Genomic DNA, 12,976 nt, shown 5'->3' with positions numbered 1-12,976 from the left:
TTTTCTTCAACGGAGTGTTTTTGGTTCTACTGTGCTCTTTTGTGTGTGTGTAATATATATATGTATATATATATGTGTATATATATATATATATATATATGTATATATATATATTACACATATAACACATATATACAGTGGGGCAAAAAAGTATTTAGTCAGTCAGCAATAGTGCAAGTTCCACCACTTAAAAAGATGAGAGGCGTCTGTAATTTACATCATAGGTAGACCTCAACTATGGGAGACAAACTGAGAAAAAAAAATCCAGAAAATCACATTGTCTGTTTTTTTATCATTTTTTTGCATATTATGGTGGAAAATAAGTATTTGGTCAGAAACAAACAATCACGATTTCTGGCTCTCACAGACCTGTAACTTCTTCTTTAAGAGTCTCCTCTTTCCTCCACTCATTACCTGTAGTAATGGCACCTGTTTAAACTTGTTATCAGTATAAAAAGACACCTGTGCACACCTTCAAACAGTCTGACTCCAAACTCCACTATGGTGAAGACCAAAGAGCTGTCAAAGGACACCAGAAACAAAATTGTAGCCCTGCACCAGGCTGGGAAGACTGAATCTGCAATAGCCAACCAGCTTGGAGTAAAGAAATCAACAGTGGGAGCAATAATTAGAAAATGGAAGACATACAAGACCACTGATAATCTCCCTCGATCTGGGGCTCCACGCAAAATCCCACCCCGTGGGGTCAGAATGATCACAAGAACGGTGAGCAAAAATCCCAGAACCACGCGGGGGGACCTAGTGAATGAACTGCAGAGAGCTGGGACCAATGTAACAAGGCCTACCATAAGTAACACACTACGCCACCATGGACTCAGATCCTGCAGTGCCAGACGTGTCCCACTGCTTAAGCCAGTACATATCCGGGCCCGTCTGAAGTTTGCTAGAGAGCATCTGGATGATCCAGAGGAGTTTTTGGAGAATGTCCTATGGTCTGATGAAACCAAACTGGAACTGTTTGGTAGAAACACAACTTGTCGTGTTTGGAGGAAAAAGAATACTGAGTAGCATCCATCAAACACCATACCTACTGTAAAGCATGGTGGTGGAAACATCATGCTTTGGGGCTGTTTCTCTGCAAAGGGGCCAGGACGACTGATCCGGGTACATGAAAGAATGAATGGGGCCATGTATCGTGAGATTTTGAGTGCAAACCTCCTTCCATCAGCAAGGGCATTGAAGATGAAACGTGGCTGGGTCTTTCAACATGACAATGATCCAAAGCACACCGCCAGGGCAACGAAGGAGTGGCTTCGTAAGAAGCATTTCAAGGTCCTGGAGTGGCCTAGCCAGTCTCCAGATCTCAACCCTATAGAAAACCTTTGGAGGGAGTTGAAAGTCCGTGTTGCCAAGCGAAAAGCCAAAAACATCACTGCTCTAGAGGAGATCTGCATGGAGGAATGGGCCAACATACCAACAACAGTGTGTGGCAACCTTGTGAAGACTTACAGAAAACGTTTGACCTCTGTCATTGCCAACAAAGGATATATTACAAAGTATTGAGATGAAATTTTGTTTCTGACCAAATACTTATTTTCCACCATAATATGCAAAAAAAGTGATAAAAAAACAGACAATGTGATTTTCTGGATTTTTTTTTCTCAGTTTGTCTCCCATAGTTGAGGTCTACCTATGATGTAAATTACAGACGCCTCTCATCTTTTTAAGTGGTGGAACTTGCACTATTGCTGACTGACTAAATACTTTTTTGCCCCACTGTATATATATATATATATATATATATATATATATATATATACACCATATATACTAGAGTATAAGCCGACCTCCCTAATTTTGCCACAAAAAACTGGGAAAACTTAATGACTCGAGTATAAGACTAGGGTGGAAAATGCGGCAGCTACCGATAAATTTCAAAAATAAAAATATATACAAATAAAAGTAAAATTGAGACATCAGTAGGTTGTGTTTTTGAATATCCATATTGAATCAGGAGCCCCATATAATGCTCCATATAGTTCATGATGGCCCCATAAGATGTTCCATACAAAATATGCCCCATATAATGCTGCACAAATGTTGATTGACCCCATAAGATGCTCCATAGACACATTTGCCCCGTATAATGCTCCACAAATGTGGATTATGGCCCCATAAGATGCTCCATAGAGATATTTGCCCCATATAACGCTGCACATGGCCCCATAAGATGCTCCATACAGATATTTGCCCCATATAATGCTGCACATGGCCCCATACAGATATTTGCACCATATAATGCTGCACATTGCTCCATACAGATATTTGCTCCATACAGATGTTTGCCCCATTATAATGCTGCACATGGCCCCATAAGATGCTCCATAGAGATAATTGCCCCATATAATGCTGCACATGGCCCCATAAGATGCTCCATAGAGATAATTGCCCCATATAATGCTGCACATGGCCCCATAAGATGCTCCATACAGATATTTGCCCCATATAACGCTGCACATGGCCCCATAAGATGCTCCATTAAAAAAATAAAAAATTACATACTCACCCCTCAGGCCCCCAGCACTTGCTATATTCATCTGCTCCCCATTCCACCACCGAACGCCGCTGTGTCTTCCCCGTCCTCTGCACTGATGTTCAGGTAGAGGCCGCGGGGCGCACTAATCGCGTCACTAAAGTGCAACTGTCACCTTTTCTGCAATTAGGAGAAAGTTAAAACATCTACTCAGCACTTAGCACATCTGGAATTGTTGTGCCTTTTTGCCTGGAAAGAGTATATATGAGTATATATGCAAGTGAGATCTATATGAAATGTATATATATTTCCATCACATACAGTACAGACCAAAACTTTGGACACACCTCATTTAAAGATTTTTCATGACTATGAAAATTGTACATTCACACTGAAGACATCAAAACTATGAATTAACACATATGGCATTATATACTTAACAAAAAAGTGTGAAACAACTGAAATTATGTCTTATATTCTAGGTTCTTCAAAGTAGCCACCTTCTGCTTTGATGACTGCTTTGCACACTCTTCATAGTCATGAAAATACAGAAAAATCTTTAAATGAGGTGTGTCCAAACTTTTGGTCTGTACTGTATATACACATATTATCTAATATTAGAAGCAGATGAATTCTCATGGAGTGATGCTATTTTAAAATAAATATATATATATATATATATATATATATATATATATATTATGCTGGGAGGGATTTCTCTCTATCTGTAAAATGAAAAAAATCAGCATCTTGCTATTAGGCTGTGTTTCCAAGTTCAGGAAACCCAGCGCTTTGGACGCAGCAGATACACCGCTCCGCCCAAAGCACCGCTCTCTGTTGTACGCGCGGTTATTCCGGATGTGAACACGTGCGCAATCACCCCATCATATACGTAGACTGGGTTAGCTTGCGAAGACTGAGCATCTCCGCAATATAAATAGACACTCTGTGGTCTATAAAGACACGCCATAAGTCCAGATACACAGGCCGCGGCCCTGCACGCATAATGGAGACGGGATTTCATAAAATCCCCTCCACTATGCTGTAACATCTGGACGCCGCGGATTGGACGCTGCCGCTATATGCAGCGTCCAAACCGCTGTGAACCCTGATGTAATCCAGTACATGGAAACATACCCTTAGTGTTTGTAGTTGGTTTTTTTTTAATCTTGAATCCCTTCTAACATTTATTTACTGTGTACGATTAGATTGTTAATGAAACTTTTCTCCTAGAGCTGTCTCCATAAGGATGCACTTGCGTGCCCCTCACTGGTGTGGGTGGGCTTGGCCTGTACTAGGCTCTGCTCACTCTGACAGTCATCACAAGTCTGTACCCATATTATAGCTCTGCTGGCCTCACATGCAGAATATCTTTTGCCTTCAGATTTGTCCTAATAAATCCCCTAACCCCTCTAAAAATCCCTCCACAAGTATTGCATCACTCTGCTTGGTAAGTCATTTGTAACATTTCCATGATTTACTTGTTTTCTCACTAATAATAGTAGTAATAACACAGTGACAAATTTTATTAGGAAAATATTTTACTGAAATTTCTTGTGTGAATTCGGCCTAACTTATGACTACTCATTCATATTCTATAAGGAAGTGTACTGTATGTGCAAGGTATTAAGTATGGTGTCTTGAAACATAGACATTGCATTGTTTTGACTCTCCAAAACGTTTATCGGGTCCTTCTCATGCTATAAACTCATTGTTCTGTTTGGAGAGAAGCAACAATTGAAAAATACTATTTTTCTTTGTTCATTCCAAAAAAGTATTTGCTTGCGTTTCGTACAGTAACAATCACTTGGTGTTTCCTGAAATGTATACTAAGTTTACATTCAAGACAAGTTTAGATTATACTAATGATACAAAGTAAAAAAAAAAAGCTTGAGATGTTGCCACTTATTGTGAGTGTAAGTGAGCCATCTTGTCATAATTACCTCATTAGCTTTACTTTTATCATTATTTTATATTCTATTTTATAATAAATGTTTCCATCCAGTTCCAGAGCATTTCAGGTCAGGACATCAAATTGAATATATCATAATTATAAGTCAAGAGCATGCATTTATGCAGATAATTAGTGCCCTACTGCCTACATGTAAATGAGATTCAAGGAATGAAACTCGTCCCCATGGATGAAATGTGTCAAGCGCTCCGTATAATTGTATGAAGTATTAGGCAGCTACTATAAGTACAGAGAATTGCACTACATTGTAGAGAATGAAAGGTATAAGGGGATCCAGCCTTGGGATATTGATGACCTATTGGTGGGGATCTGGCACTCTTACCGAGCAGCTGTTTTTAACCCCAGAGCTAGCCATATGTAAGCAGTGAGTGCTGCCAGAACAGCACAGACCCCCCATCCGCTGAGTAGTGGCTGTTGCTGATCATTGCCTTCAGCTTCTGTTCAATTGGCACCAGAGCTGAAAAAAGCTGATCGGTGGGCCTGTTGACCCTCGCTGTTTTCATATTGATGAACTATCCTTTCGGTTGAGTGATAGTTTAGCTGTCCGTTTGCCATCAGATATCTCACGACTCCTCCATACACCAGAGATCTTGTGCTGCTGACTGTTCCTGTTTTCTCTGCAATAGCTTATCTTGCTGAGAACAAAAAGATCGGGAGTCTGAAGTCAGACATGCCAGATACATATCTCTACCAACATAATCTGTCGAAGGAGAGTCAGAAAGCCTCCATACACCCTACACTGATATTGGTGAGTTCAGCTGACGTTAATGTAATGTGCCTGGGGGGCTTTAAAGTGATGGTCTGTACAGAATGACGGTTCCAACAAAGTACAGGCGCTCGGTGCTTCACAGCGGGGACAATCATTTATATACACCTTCCAACTTGCTTGGTTTGCATAGATGTCCATCCTCTGCCCTTATGAAGCCAGAGCTGTGAATCCGAGATGAGGGGGCTGGGGTGCAAATAGAGGGAAAACAAGCAGGTGGGAAGGTGTATGTAAAGGATTGCACCTGCCATGAAGGATCGAGCCGCCGAACTTAGTTTAAACAGCCATTCTGTGCTGACAGTCCCTTTAAGGATTGGTCATCAGTATCACAAGACTGGACATCCAAGTAAAAACCACAACCATTACGAGCCAAGAATGGGTATGATCTGTAAATAGTCGTTTTTAGCGTTGTACATGCAATTCTTTTTACAACTATTATGACCCTTTGTGTATACTAAACATTATTTTTGTTTCCTTTTAGCCCTTTATAGTAGAACCTCAATTCCAAAAAGTGTGTTGCAGCCATCAATTTATTAGTGAAATAACTTTTTTTCAAATGAAATGGAACACCGCTCCGAAGGTGGAAGGCAATTGTCTTTTTTTAAATTGGGGTTGTAAATTTAAATATTTTGAGATCAGATTGATCTATGGCCGCTTTCTGTGTTCTGACACCATAATACCAAATAATTATCCATAAGTATTGTAAATACATGACTACTGATACAACGAAGGAAAAAATGCGGCAGCACTCACCAGATGGCGTGGTTCTTTATTGGAGATACACAATCCATAGTAGCGTGTTCACGGCTCGGGGGAGTACGGACATAGTGGAAGTGAGCAGGGAAAGACAACAGCTGTTTCGCGCTATACCAGCGCTTCTTCAGGTCTGAAGCTACTATGGATTGTGTATCTCCAATAAAGGATTGAACCACGCCATCTGGTGAGTGCTGCCGCATTTTTTTCTTCGTTGTATTCATATTGGAATGCCTGTGTTTCCTCATGCGAGCACCTCCAGCTACTGAAGTCTAAACACCCACAAGTGACTGCAGTTTATCAGTATCTTATTCACAGGCTGTGCAGCGCCACAATTTTCTCTTCATTACATGACTACTGATGGCTACCACTAAAGTGTGATTTGTGACTGAAGTAACGCAGTATTGATTGTGTTACATTGCCGTCATCCAACAGTAAAGGTACCGTCACATTAAGCGACACTGCAGTGATATAGACAACGATGCCGATCGCTGCAGCGTCGCTGTTTAGTCGTTGTGTGGTCGCTGGAGAGCTGTCACACGGACAGCTCTCCAGCGACCAACGATGCCGAAGTCCCCGGGTAACCAGGGTAAACATCGGGTTACTAAGCGCAGGGCCGCGCTTAGTAACCCGATGTTTACCCTGGTTACCATTGTAAATGTGAAAAACACTACATACTTACATTCCAGTGTCTTTCGCGTCCCCCGGCGTCAGCTTCCCTGCACTATGTAAGCGCCGGCCGTAAAGCAGAGCTCTGAGCTGGCTCTAATCTCCTCAGATTAACCTCTTAAAGGCCTCTTTACAGTGGGACAGTGATACACTTCAAATGGCATCCCGAACATACTGATCAGTTGCCATAGCAGCCAATTGGCCTGCTAAACATCATGTGAGATCATTTATTTCACAATACACTGCAATACCATTGTAGGCGATGAAGAGATTGCACGGTCAGGTCCTGGGGAACTGTTTAAGAATAAAAAAATAAAAAAAGATTTTAGAAAATATATAAGAATTAAGTCAAAGCCAACTAAATAACAAATATTAAAGTATTGCCCAAACAAATAAAATGTATAAAAAAAACTTATTTTTTTTTACAATGAATGCTGAGACGGGGAAAAAAAAATTAGAAATTACGTTTTTCTTTTGCTGCAAAAATAATGGAAAGCAGTCAGAACATCTAATGAAGCAAACATGGTATGAATGAAAATGTCTGCATTGCACACAAAAGGAAACCATCATGCAGATCCATTAAAATGGTCAGTAAACAAAAAAAAAATATGAATCGAGTGTACCAAAGAAAAAAAACAACCCATAGAAATTAACTTTTAATATTTCTAATAATAGATTTTTTCCAAAAAATTATTTTAAAATACCAACAGCACCTATCGAGTCTATTAAAAAAGGGGAATATTCAAGGAATGGGACAGTGTTGATAATGTAATAACACAGTCCTACCCTGGCCCTAGTAGCTCCCTATTATACTGTTCACCTTCCTGGCAGCGGAGGTTGCCACCCTATAAATTCGACATGGTGCCCCCACTCCACGTCAACTGTCACTTATATCCCTAATTCCCCCTGTTTTCGACCCCGTGCCCATATATAACCCAATCACATACATTATTGTTTATAGCCTCACTGTAACATATTATCTTGTAGTTTCTAAAGAGATAATTAGAAAGGGGCAAATATAGTGTCAATCCCCTTATTTGGGTAATCCTGCAATTGAAATAATTTACGTATAAGCTCAGTATCAACAATGCACAAATATACCTTTAAATAGAGTTAGTAAAAATGAGTGATCCATTCCAAGAGCCGTCTTTGTCATTTTCAAAAAAAGACCACAATATACAATATCACTATCCCTCTTATCAACCATTAACAAAATTATAATCAATATAGTAACATAGTAACATAGTTAGTAAGGCCGAAAAAAGACATTTGTCCATCCAGTTCAGCCTATATTCCATCATAATAAATCCCCAGATCTACGTCCTTCTACAGAACCTAATAATTGTATGATACAATATTGTTCTGCTCCAGGAAGACATCCAGGCCTCTCTTGAACCCCTCGACTGAGTTCGCCATCACCACCTCCTCAGACAAGCAATTCCAGATTCTCACTGCCCTAACAGTAAAGAATCCTCTTCTATGTTGGTGGAAAAACCTTCTCTCCTCCAGACGCAAAGAATGCCCCCTTGTGCCCGTCACCTTCCTTGGTATAAACAGATCCTCAGCGAGATATTTGTATTGTCCCCTTATATACTTATACATGGTTATTAGATCGCCCCTCAGTCGTCTTTTTTCTAGACTAAATAATCCTAATTTTGCTAATCTATCTGGGTATTGTAGTTCTCCCATCCCCTTTATTAATTTTGTTGCCCTCCTTTGTACTCTCTCTAGTTCCATTATATCCTTCCTGAGCACCGGTGACCAAAACTGGACACAGTATATATAGACATCAACAATATGTTGCCTCTAAAATTTACAATACAACTAGGATATTTTATAGTGTATCTATGCTAAATGTTCAACAGTGCATCACAGGTATGCCTTTAAAATAACAAATAATCAGAGGAATGGTTCAGAGGTGAAAAAAATGGACAATAGTATAACCACAAAGCAGTTTGAAATAGCCTCCTTATTACAACAACATTTTCTTCCTTTTAACTCAAAATTGTTAAGTAGCATCTGCTCACAATATGAACAGCAGAGGTACATTGCCTCAAGTGCATGCAGTAATCGAAGGGGTCATAAGCAGATAGCAAATTCAATTAAAGACCACAGTGGGTCACTTATCTGGTTGACGTAACCGCTAGTGTTGTGTCCTTTGTCCCTACGCGTTTCGCCCCCTCCCAAAGTCAGGACTCATCAGGGGACCATAGATAGGAACATGCCATAGTGGCATAAGTCCTTAATGACTGGTATTATTTTTACAATTACACGTGAATAGTGTAGCTAAGCTTTATTACTCCCCTCAACAGGCATCTGTGGCGATGCGCCATAACAGGAAGCTGACAAAGGCCAACCTGGCTCAATCTAATCTGCTTCCCATCAGTGGAGTGAAATGTCTTAAGTTGCACCTATGGGTCCAGCTGTAACCATGGATTCTTCCTCCGTCTGCTATCCCCTAAAACTATCTCTGGATTTCTTTTGGGGTCTCGTTTGCTGTGCATCACGGGAAAATGGAGGCGCAAATTTTCCAGTTTGCTTCTCCACAAATTGATACTGGGATTTTTTTGTTTTGGACAGAAAGTGGCCATTATAAAGCTTCTTATGGAGCAGAACGGCGAATAGAAATCCAGCAGTGTAAATAGCTCCATTTACATGATGTTCTGTCTTCTGGACCTTCCGAGAAAGATATTACAAATGTTAAATCCTGTATGCTTATGAGAATGGAAATGATGCAGTCAATGGTTGTGCGTACAGGTTTGGGATTTGCTTCTGCATTAGACACTGTCTTTCTGTAATATGTGCTCTGCATGTATCGTGCGAGCCGGTGTTTGCCTTCCATTTGGATTTGTTTTGTGGGTCTCAGAGAAGTCATATCTCGCATCTGTTTTTGTGCTACATAAAATTATACTCCGTATAGAAGTGTGCAAGCTGCAATCATAAGCCGTTAGTATGATTTAAAATAATTAGCATTATATGGCTTTTGTATACTGAATCTGAAGTTGCTATTTCATGCCTTCTGCAAACCCATAATTCGGCCAATTCTGGGAAAAGCGACAACATTTGGAAAGGCGGATTCCTGGTGCTGGCAGCGGTGGTTGGAATGATTAATATAAACACATTGACTATGCATTGAGTTGTGTGTCATAAAGTGTCGGTTGGCCGGCTCATAATGTTTCATTGCTAATGTTTGGCAGGAAAAATATCTTTTCAGTTTGATTTAACCCTTTAACAATCGCCAATACGCATTAAAATGGCGGTCTTAAATGGTCCTTATTCCTGATCGCTGTTTTAAAACGGCGATCAGGAATATGTCGGCTGTACATGTGGTATCTGCCTCTGTCTATTTTATGACTGATTGGTGCTGATTTAGGCTATTTTCACACTAGCGTCGGATTCGGCCCGTCGCATTGCGTCGGGCCGAGATTCCGACGTTAGCGTTTGTTGTGCCGCACAACGGAGGCAGCGGATGCATTTTTCCGGCGCATCCGCTGCCCCATTGTAAGGTGCGGGGAGGTGGGGGCGGAGTTCTGGCCGTGCATGCGCGGTCAGAAAAAGCGGTCAGTCGGCTGCAAAAAAACGTTACATTTAACATTTTTTTGCTCCCGGCGGTCCGCCACAACACGGCGCAACCGTCGTAAGACGGTTGCGACGTGTGTCAATACATCGCAATGCGTCGGTAATGTAACTCTATGGGGCAAAAACGCATCCTGCAAACAACTTTGCAGGATGCGTTTTTTCCCCTAAACGACGCATTGCGACGTATTAAAAAAAGCCAGTGTGAAAGTAGCCTTAGCCTTAAATACCGCTGTCGCTGTTTAATTGGTTGTAACAAGATGCCCTATGTAACTATCGGACCCCCGCGATGAGAATTGCATGTGCCAATGGTTACCATGGTACTGTGAGGTCATGTGATGACCCCAGGGTACAGTGGCCTATGAGATCTAGCTATAAGCTAGGTCTTACAGGCACAGTCAGTGAGGCACTGACAGTCTCTTACACTGCAGTACATGAATACTCCAGTGTATAAGACCATTAATCAAAATTTTAATTATACATGTCCCACAGTGGTACTAATTAAAAAAAAGTGAAATATGTAAAAAAGTTTAAAAAACACAAAAAAGTGCACATAAGTCACGACAAGCTGTTTTGCCTCTTAAAACGCAGTGTTAGTAATAAAACAACAACAAAAAGGCATACATAATTGGTATCGCCACCTCCGAAACAACCAGCTTTATAAAACTGTCACATTATTTATTCCGTATGGCGAACGCCGTAAAAAAAATAAAATAAAAAACATGACACAAAATTGCACTTTTTCATCATAGTGATTCACAAAAAAGCAAATGAAAAGCGCTAAAAGTCACATGCAAAAAAAATGGTATAACTGAAAACACCAAAATGTCACGCAAAAAACAAGCCCTGAATATGGCTCACTCAACAAAATTTTTTAAAAAATACAGCTCTCAGAATATGATTATGCAAAAGCAAATTCATTTTTGTAAAATATTTTTTGTGAAAAAATATCAAATCATAAAAAAAATATATAAATCTGGTATCTCTGTAATCGTTTTGCATTCAAAAAGTTACTGTGCTTTTTCCCTTCTGAGCCCCCAAATTTTGGGGTCCATTTTCTCCCATGACCCTTATGAACATAAAAGAGAATTGGGACTAAAGTAAATTTTTGTGAAAAAAGTGAAATGTTCATTGTTTTCATTCTTCATTGCTTTAGTTCCTGTGAAGCATTTGAAGGGTTGACAAACTTCTTGAATGTGGTTTTGAGGACTTTGAGGGGGGCAGTTTTTAGAATGGTGTCACTTTTGGGTATTTCCAGTCATATAGGGCCCTTCAAAGTCACTTCAAATGTGAGGTGGTTCCTTAAAAAAAATGGTTTTGTAAATTTTGTTAGAAAAATTAGAAATTGCTGGTCAATTTTAACCCTTCTAACTAACAAAAAAAATATGTTTAAGATATGATGCAGTTGTAATGTAGACATGTGGGAAATGTTATTTGTTAATTATTTTGTGTGACATAACTTTCTGATTTAAGGGCATAAGAATGAAAAGTTTGGAAATTGTGAAATTATTATATCGAATAAATTTTTCCACTATCATGAAGTACAATATGTCACTAAAAAAACAGTCTCAGAAAGTCATAAAGTGACACTGGTCAGATTTAACAAAAAAAAATGTGGCCTGGTCAATGAGGTTTAAATAGGCTCAGTCACTAAGGGGTTAAAGGGAACCAGTCATCCCAATTGTGCTGCCCTAAGGACAGGCACCATGAATTCAGAGTGTAGCTGCGCAATTTTAGCAAGGTTTGCTCTGAAAAGTCGCAGCATTTCAGAGTTTAGATATTTTGAAGGGCTGGGCGACTAGTCAGTCATATTCTTGGCCGGCTTCACCATGCCTTGATCTAGTTTCTATCATAGTTCTTTCCCTATGTGCCGTATATTTGGGGAGACCTGTCTGTCAACTGCAGCAGGGAGAAGATGGCCGGGGACCTGATTCACATTAGTCAGCCATAGCGCCTAGCCTCCCACCTGGTTTTTCATGTATCCGATTTAATGGTTGAGGGAGCTTATTTCTGCGTTAGAGAAATCTGATTGCTATGTTTTAATGATATGTTTTTGTAAAACAATGATAAATAAAGGTTTCTTGTGTTTTTATCATTTTAATTTTAATAATAATATCTAGTGAAGAGCGAGTATACTCGTTGCTCGGGTGGTCTCCGAGTATTTGTAACTGCTCGAAGATTTAGTTTTTGTTGGCGTAGCTGCATGACTTACAGCTGCTAGCCAGCCTGAGTACATGTGGAGGTAGCCTGGTTGACAGGGAATCCCCCACATGTATTCAAGCTGTCTATCAGCTGTAAATCATGCAGCTGAGGCAAGGAAAATTAAATCTCTGAGCACTTACAAACACTCACCTGAGTAACGAGTATACTCGCTCATCACTAATAATTTCCTAATATCTTTCATTGCATAGCATGCAAAGACCTCAACAACTTTGATTTTTTGGGGGGTATATATTGGCTTATATGGAGTTAGCCAAAGTGCATTTACACCTGACAACCGGCAGCACTAAACCACCGTTAACCAATTTTTGCTGACCGACAGTCAATGACTTGTTTACAGAGGCAGACCACACTACCAATGTGCACAGGCTGCCATTGTTCTCGACCTCCCAGGTTCGTTTACACACAACCGTAAATCGCCGATAACGATCTTGTAATGCACAAAAGATCATTTCTCCTGATGAACGAGCATTTTGCTGTTCCTCAAGATAATCGTAAAACGAACGCTCGTTTAGAATGATCTTTC

General features: G+C 40.1%; 1 protein-coding gene across 9 annotated transcripts in view; it reads left to right on the top strand.

The window, feature by feature from the left end:
- The window catches only part of ENOX1 (ecto-NOX disulfide-thiol exchanger 1), a 977,400-nt gene that overhangs the window by 564,479 nt on the left and 399,945 nt on the right, over positions 1 to 12,976 (top strand). The window lies entirely within an intron of this gene.

This window comes from Ranitomeya imitator, chromosome 3 (genome assembly GCF_032444005.1).
Source record: "Ranitomeya imitator isolate aRanImi1 chromosome 3, aRanImi1.pri, whole genome shotgun sequence".
NCBI lineage: Eukaryota > Metazoa > Chordata > Amphibia > Anura > Dendrobatidae > Ranitomeya > Ranitomeya imitator.
This window is presented reverse-complemented; position numbering and strand designations above follow the sequence as displayed.